Below are 8000 nucleotides of genomic sequence, written 5' to 3' on the forward strand. Positions count from 1 at the left end.
TGATCCACAAAGTCAAAGTCTTTGGCATAGTCAACAAAGCTGAAGTAGATGTTTTTCTGGAATTCTATGCTTTTTCAATGAGCCAAGAAATGTTGGCAATTTGATCTCTCATTCCCCTGCCTTTTCTAAATCCAGCTTGAGCATCTGGAAGTTCACAGTTCACGTATTGTTGAAGCCTGGCTTGGAGAATTTTGAGCATTACTTTATTAGCATGTGAGATGAGTGCAATTGTGCGGTAGTTTGAGCATTCTTTGGGGTTGGAATGAAAACTGACCTTTTTGACTCCTGTGGCCACTGCTGAGTTTTCCAAATTTGCTGGCATATTGACTGTAGCACTTTCACAGCATCATCTTTTAGGATTTGAAATAGCTCAACCAGAAATCCATCACTGCCACTAGCTTTGTTCATAGTGATGCTTCCTAAGGCCCACTTAACTTCACATTCCAGGATGTCTTGCTCTAAGTGAGTGATCACACCATCATGATTATCTGAGTCATGAAGATTATTTTTTGTACAGCTCTTCTGTGTATTCTTGCCACCCCTTCTTAATATCTTCTGCTTCTGTTAGCTCCATACCATTTCGGTCCTCTATTGTGCCCATCTTTGCATGAAATGTTCCTTTGGTATATTTAATTTTCTTGAAGAGATTTCTGCTGCTGCTGCTGCTGCTAAGTCGCTTCAGTCGTGTCCGACTCTGTGCGACCACATAGATGGCAGCCCACCAGGCTCCCCTGTCCCTGGGATTCTCCAGGCAAGAACACTGGAGTGGGTTGCCATTTCCTTCTCCAATGCAAGGAAGTGAAAAGTGAAAGTGAAGTCGCTCAGTCCTGTCTGACTCTTAGTGACCCCATGGATTGCAGCCTACTAGGCATTCCTGTCCATGAGATTTGCCAGGCAAGAGTACTGGAGTGGGTTGCCATTGCCTTCTCCGTGAAGGATCTCTAGCCTTGCCATTTTGTTGTTTTCCTCTATTTATTTGCACTGATCACTGAAGAAAGCTTTCTTATTTCTCTTTGCAATTCTTTGGAACTCTGCATTCAAATGGGTGTATCTTTCCTTTTCTCCTTTGCCTTTCGCTTCTCTTGTCACAGTGGTGGCTCAGACGGTAAAGTGTCTGTCTACAATGCGGGAGACCTGGGTTCAATCCCTGGATTCGGAAGATCCCCTGGAGAAGGAAACGGCAATCCACTCCAGTACTATTGCCTGGAAAATCCCATGGACAGAGGAGCCTGGTAGGCTACAGTCCATGGGGTCACAAAGAGTTGGACATGACTGAGCGACTTCACTTTCACTTTCTCTTTTCATAGCTATTTGTAAGGCCTCCTCAGACAACCATCTTGCCTTTTTGCATTTCTTTTTCTTGAGGATGTTCTTGATCCCTGCCTCCTATACAAAGTCATGAATTTCCATCCACAGTTCTTCAGGCAATCTGTCTATCGGATATAATCCTTTAAATCTATTTCTCGCTTCCACTGTTTACTTATAAGGGATTTGATTTAGGTCATACCTGAATGGTCTAGTGGTTTTCTCTACTTTCTTCAATTTAAGTCTGGATTTGACAATAATGAGTTCATGATCTGAGCCAGAGTCAGCTTCCGGTCTTGTTTTTTGCTGACTGTATAGAACGTCTCCATCTTTGGCTGCAAAGAATATAATCAGTCTGATTTTGGTGAGCATCTGGTGACGTCCGTGTGTAGGGTCTCCTCTTTTGTTGTTGGAAGAGGGTGTTTGCTGTGACCAGCGCATCCTCTTGAAGGATGCCTAGTATGCATCTCTAATGACAAGATGAATGTCCTGGGGCAACGTCTATGTGAATAGATATTATCTGTTTTCTGTAATACCTTGAAAGATCCTTCATTGCTTAGAGTAAGAATTTTTACTCTAAATGTTAAAATGCTTTGAAGTTTGAGTCCAATCCTATTTTTATTTTTGAAATTTTCATGTATACAGTGTGTACTTATTTTGTCTTTCAAAGATGTTGTCCAAATTTTAGCACTCCACTGCTGCTTAGATACCATCAGTCCACCTTATTTTTACTTACCTGTACCTTAATCATACTGTTCATGGAGTTCTCAAGGCAAGAATACTGAAATGGTTTGCCATTCCCTTCTCCAGTGGACCGCATTCTGCCAGACCTCTCCACCATGACCCGCCCGTCTTGGGTTGCCCCTCAGGCATGGCTTAGTTTCATTGAGTTAGACAAGGCTGTGGTCTGTGTGATCAGATTGGCTAGTTTTCTGTGATTATGGTCTCAATGTGTCTGCCTTCTGATGCCCACTCGCAATACCTACCATCTTACTTGGGTTTCTCTTACCTTGGAAGTGGGGTATCTCTTCATGGCTGCGTCAGCAAAGCACAGCCGCTGGTCCTTACCTTGGGCGAGTCACGCCTCCTGACTTTGAACGTGGAGTAGCTCCTCTCGGCCCTCCTGCACCTGTGCAGCCGCTGCTCCTCGGACGTGGAGTAGCTCCTCTTGGCCACCACAACAAATAATCATGATGGTGAGAAACCTATATGCGGGTCAGAAAGCAACAGTTAGAACTGGACATGGAACAACGACTGGTTCCAAATAGGAAAAGGAGTACGTCAAGGCTGTATATTGTCGACCTGCTTATTTAACTTATATGCAGAGTACATCATGAGAAACACTGGGCTGAAAGAAGCACAAGCTGGAATCAAGATTGCCAGAAGAAATATCAATAACCTCAGATATGCAGATGACACCACCCTTATGGCTGAAAGTGAAGAGGAACTAAAAAGCCTCTTGATGAAAGTGAAAGAGGAGAGTGAAAATGTTGGCTTAAAGCTCAGCATTCAGAAAACAAAGAACATGGCATCTGGTCCTATCACTTCATGGGAAATAGATGAGGAAACAGTGGAAACAGTGTCAGACCTTGTTTTTGGGGGGCTCCAAAATCACTGCAGATGGTGATTGCAGCCATGAAATTAAAAGACGCTTACTCCTTGGAAGGAAAGTTATGACCAATCTAGATAGCATATTGAAAAGCAGAGACATTACTTTGCCAACAAAGGTCCGTCTAGTCAAGGCTATGGTTTTGCCAGTGGTCATGTATGGATGTGAGAGTTAGACTGTGAAGAAAGCTGAGCACCGAAGAATTGATGCTTTTGAACTGTGGTGTTGGAGAAGACTCCTGAGCATCCCTTGAACTGCAAGAAGATGCAACTGGTCCATCCTAAAGGATATCAGTCCTGAGTGTTCATTGGAAGGACTGATGCTAAAGCTCAAACTCCATAGATGATATTATACATGTTTCAGTGTTGATGTATGGCAGAATCAATACAGTATTGTGAAGTAATTAACCTCCAATTAAAATAAATAAATTTATATTAAAAAATAAAGCTGAAACTCCAATAGTTTGGCCACCTGATGCGAAGAATTGACTCATTGGAAAAGACCCTGATGCTGAGAGGGATGGGGGCAGAAGGAGAAGGGGACGACAGAGGATGAGATGGCTGGATGGCATCACCAACTTGATGGACATGAGTTTGAGTGAACTCCGGGAGTTGGCATGCTGTGATTCATGGGGTCACAAAGATTCAGAGATGACTGAATGCCTGAACTAAACTGAACTGAATATCTTAATCACCTTTTGAGATTGCTTATGTCCAAGAGACTATTTCCAAAACTTCTGTTATAATGATCCCACCCTTGTAGTTTAGCTTGTGAAGCAGTTTTGGGGTCCTTAGTGCTGCTGTGGACTCAGACTCCCCTTCTGATTGTAACCTCTCTGAAGCAGGACTTTATCTTACATTCTCAAACTGCACAGTGTCAAGGACTGGTGATAATTATGTTGTAGTTGAAGGTTCAGAGTGGGAATTTCAGAGGCAGATGGTTACAAATGGAGGTGTAGTTTTAATTGGTGCAAGTACATTTGATTCAAAGTCCCAAAATTATTTTCTCATAAAATAACCTATAAGCCTGATCTCCTGAGCTTCCATTTCCTTCTAGGCGTTATTGATAATTTACACAACAGCTCTTTAGAAAATCCTCTGGTGAGTGTTGTGCAGAGTTGAGTCAATGAATTCACTAAAGTACTATTAAGAATATCCAAGTTTCAAGATGGTATCAGAATATTATCTATCCTCCTAGTCAACATGAAGAAGCTGAGAGAAAAATGGCATGTCTACATTTGTAGAGTAATTCATATGAGGGAATGTTAATTTCAAAATTAATTTGGACATAACGAATTAGTTTTGGTCATGTCTGTTTTTAATTTATTCATTTTTAATTGAAAGATAATTGCTTTACAATGTTCTGTTGGTTTCTGTCATACATCAACATGAGCCATAGGTATACATATGTCCCTTCCCTTTTGAACCTTCCTCCCACCTCCCACCCCATCCCTGCCCTCTAGGTTGTCACAGTAGGGCATTTTTTTCTTTTCCTTTTTAGGAAATTTCCCAAATTGCCATCAGGAAGCCAGACGTGGAAGGTGAGTTTAGAAGCTTAGGAAAGCATTATCTTTAAGCTTATTATGAGAGATAATTTGGTAGAAATAGAATGTTTCATCTTTGTCTTTTGGTTTAAATGACCTAACTTGAATGTACATTTTGTCTGAATATTGTATTTGGCATAGAGATGCTGAATGTGCTTTAAGACATATGGGCTCATAGAATGTTAAAATGATGAGACCTTGGTTGGTTCCTCTGGGTCTTAATTTCTTCACATTACATACACTGGAATATTATATGTAGAAAACAAACCTCTGAATCAGCTAACTTAAATCTTATGCTACTCATGTCCAAAGATCATGAGTTTTCTGAACTGGGATATTTTATTTGGGCAAGGCTGGGAAAAATAAAGTGATATGTGTTTTGCCAGTCAGAAACTGTTGTTTTCACATAATACTTTGAGTTGGTTGAGATCACAGATGAGCATATTCTGTTGCATCTTCACAGATTTTTTTAAAATCACCTTTATCTTGACACTTAAAATGCTTTGTTTCCATCTTTGAGTGAAAGTGAACATAAGTATAAATGACCTGAAATGATTTCTGTGTTTACAAAGAAACATTTCACTACTTAGGTATGATATTTTTGACTAATGTGAAATTCCACCCCTCCAGGTCTTTTCTTCTCTGAGCTCCATTGCCTCTGAGACCACAGGAGGTCTGTCGCCTTTATTTCATTAATTTCCTGTTAAGTAAAATCCTTTTCAAGGCGACTTACCAGGGAACGCTGGCATTCATTTTCTGTCAACACATCTCCTGCACACACTCGGTGTTTCTGGGTGATTGTGTGGCTGGAATCACCGTGATTATTTCCATGTCCAAAATGTGTATCTCCCTTCTTAAGTTTTTCTTTTTCTATAGTGCTCTACTCACTTCCCCTCCCTCTAACTTTCAAATTCATTGTTTTCTAAAACCTTTTTATTTTGAAATAAATATTCACAGGAAGCTTCAAAGATAGTACAGAGAGGTCTCATGTACCTTTCTGTCAGTTTTACCCCAGTTTACTACTATAGTGCAATACAAAAACCCAGGAAATTGACATCGCTATGTTATGCATATAGTTTTGTATTGTTTTGGAACTCATGTAGATTTGTTTAATCACCAGCACAATCAGGATACAAAACTATTCCATCCCCACAAAGATCTCCTGTGTGTTATCCTTTTATAGTAACACCACCATCCTCCTTCCCAACATTCTTAATCCCAGGCAACCTCTTCTCCATCTCTAAAATTCTGCCATCTGAGTGTGTTTTATAAATGGACTCATAGAGTACGTGACCTTTTCAGACTGTTTTCCTTTTTATCAGCTCCGCTCTTGACACTCAGCCAGGTTGTTGCCTGTGCCATACTTTGCTCCTCTTTATTACTGAATAGTATTCTGTGGTATGGATATCCCACAGTTTGCTCAACTATTTTTGTTATTTCAAGTGTTTGATCATCATGAATACTGCTTCTATGAATACAGTTGTCCAGGTTTTTCTGTCAACAGAGGTTTTTAGGGGGATAAATGCCCAGGTATGTCATTTTCTTGCTCAAGATATCATTCTTCTCTCCCAGATTCTGATGTCACAATTGATTACAGCACCTATTGAATGTTTAAGAACTCGTCTCTCTAATGGGCTGAAAAAAGAATGGAGTTTGATAAAGTAATCAGCATGTGCATTAGTAATATGAGGAATATAGGGGTTTTGGAGAAGGCATCACAGAGTAGATACTGCTAAGGACTTTGAACTCTGTTCGAAAGCCAACTTCATTTGTCTGAGCTTGCATTCCTTCTTAGACTTCAGAAGTTACCTTTTAGACAACACACTGACTTTTTTTCCCCCAGAATCTGAAGCAGTTAGCAAGCAAGTTATATTTCTTACAGCCTTTATCTAGGGTGAGAGTGAGAACTATCAGCCCGAATTCGTTAAATGCACATGATACCTTATCTGTGAAACATGTCTTAAAATATCCTTGGTTCAAAGGCAGGGATCTTTAGAAATGTTATCTGGCACAGTTAGAGGAATTGCTTTAGATAATCTCCAAAAGCTACTTCTACACCTAAAAATCTGTTTTAATCAAGAAGAAACTGAGGTTTAGTGACTTAAAATCATGCAAACAATAAGTGGATGATGACCACTCAGAGGCAGAAGTCAGGAGTGTTGTCTGTCGATCTACCCTGTAAATGTAAAAAAGAGAAAAGATTCATTCATGTTTAAAATGAGGAAACCCAATTATGAATGGACTCCAAAGAAAGATCTCTCTCATTCTCATTACAGATTAGATCAGAGAAATGGATTATGGAAAATGAAACTCTGGTGACTGAGTTTGTTTCCATGGGCTTGACAAATCGCCTCCAGCTGCAGGTTGTTCTTTTTGTGGTATTTCTCTTGGTCTATGTGGCCACTTTTCTGGGAAACTTCGGGATGATCACTCTCATTTGGATGGATTCTCGACTGCACAGCCCCATGAACTTTTTTCTCAGCCCCTTGTCCTTTGTGGATGTCTATTCCTCTTCTGTCGTTGGTCCCAAGATGTTAACTGACATCTTTGTGGAGAAAAAAATCATCTCTTTCTTTGATTGTGCTGCCCAGATCTGTTTTTTTGGTCAGTGTGTAGTGACTGAGTGTTTCCTCCTGGCTTCTGTGGCATATGACTGGCCTATGGCCATCTGTAAGCCCCTATTTTACAGACTCATTATATCTCAGTGAGTCTGTGGGCAGCTGGTGGAAGCTCCTTATATCGAGGGCCTTATAAGCACCATGATCCACACAACTTTCACCTTTTGCCTGCCTTACTGTGGTCCAAAAATCATCAGTCCCTTCTTCTGTGACCTTCTTCCTGTTCTCTCCCTGGCATGTGCAGACACACGGGTCCATGAAGTTTTAGTTTTCTCCTGGCTGGAGCTCCAGGAGTACTCAGTGGCCGGATCACCGTCGCCTCCTACATTTAGTTGTTGTCACTGTCCTGAGGTTCCGTCTGCTGACAGGAGGTGGAAGCCTTCTCCACCTGCTCTTCACACCTGACTACTGTCTCCATCCTTTATGGGGTACTCTTCTTCATCTATGTACGTCCAAGCTCCAGTTTCTCCTTGGATATTAATAAAGTGGTTTTTGTGTTCTACACAGCCCAGATCCCCATGTTGAACCCACTTATCTATAGCCTGAGAAACAGGGAAGTGAAAGAATCATTCAGAAGGACATATGAAAGGAAGAAGTTTCTTATGGGTAAATTAACTGGAACACCATTTATACTACAGATCGAGAGTAATCAGTATGCAAGACATAACCACGTGGGCTGGGTATGCTGCTGCTGCTGCTAAATCACTTCAGTCGTGTCCGACTCTGTGCTACCCCATAGGCGGCAGCCTACCAGGCTCCCCCGTCCCTGGGATTCTCCAGGCAAGAACACTGGAGAGGGTTGCCATTTCCTTCACCAATGCATGAAAGTGAAAAGCGAACGTGAAGTCGCTTAGTCGTGTCCGACTCCTAGCGACCCCAAGGAGTGCAGCCTACCAGGCTCCTCCTTCCATGAGATTTTCCAGGC

General features: G+C 41.3%; 1 pseudogene; it reads left to right on the plus strand.

The window, feature by feature from the left end:
• Positions 1–6754: 6754 nt before the first annotated feature.
• LOC128059960 (olfactory receptor 1002-like) lies at positions 6755–7776 on the plus strand (annotated as a pseudogene).
• Positions 7777–8000: the final 224 nt, after the last annotated feature.

The sequence above is a fragment of the Budorcas taxicolor genome, chromosome 15 (assembly GCF_023091745.1).
Source record: "Budorcas taxicolor isolate Tak-1 chromosome 15, Takin1.1, whole genome shotgun sequence".
Taxonomy (NCBI): Eukaryota; Metazoa; Chordata; class Mammalia; order Artiodactyla; family Bovidae; genus Budorcas; species Budorcas taxicolor.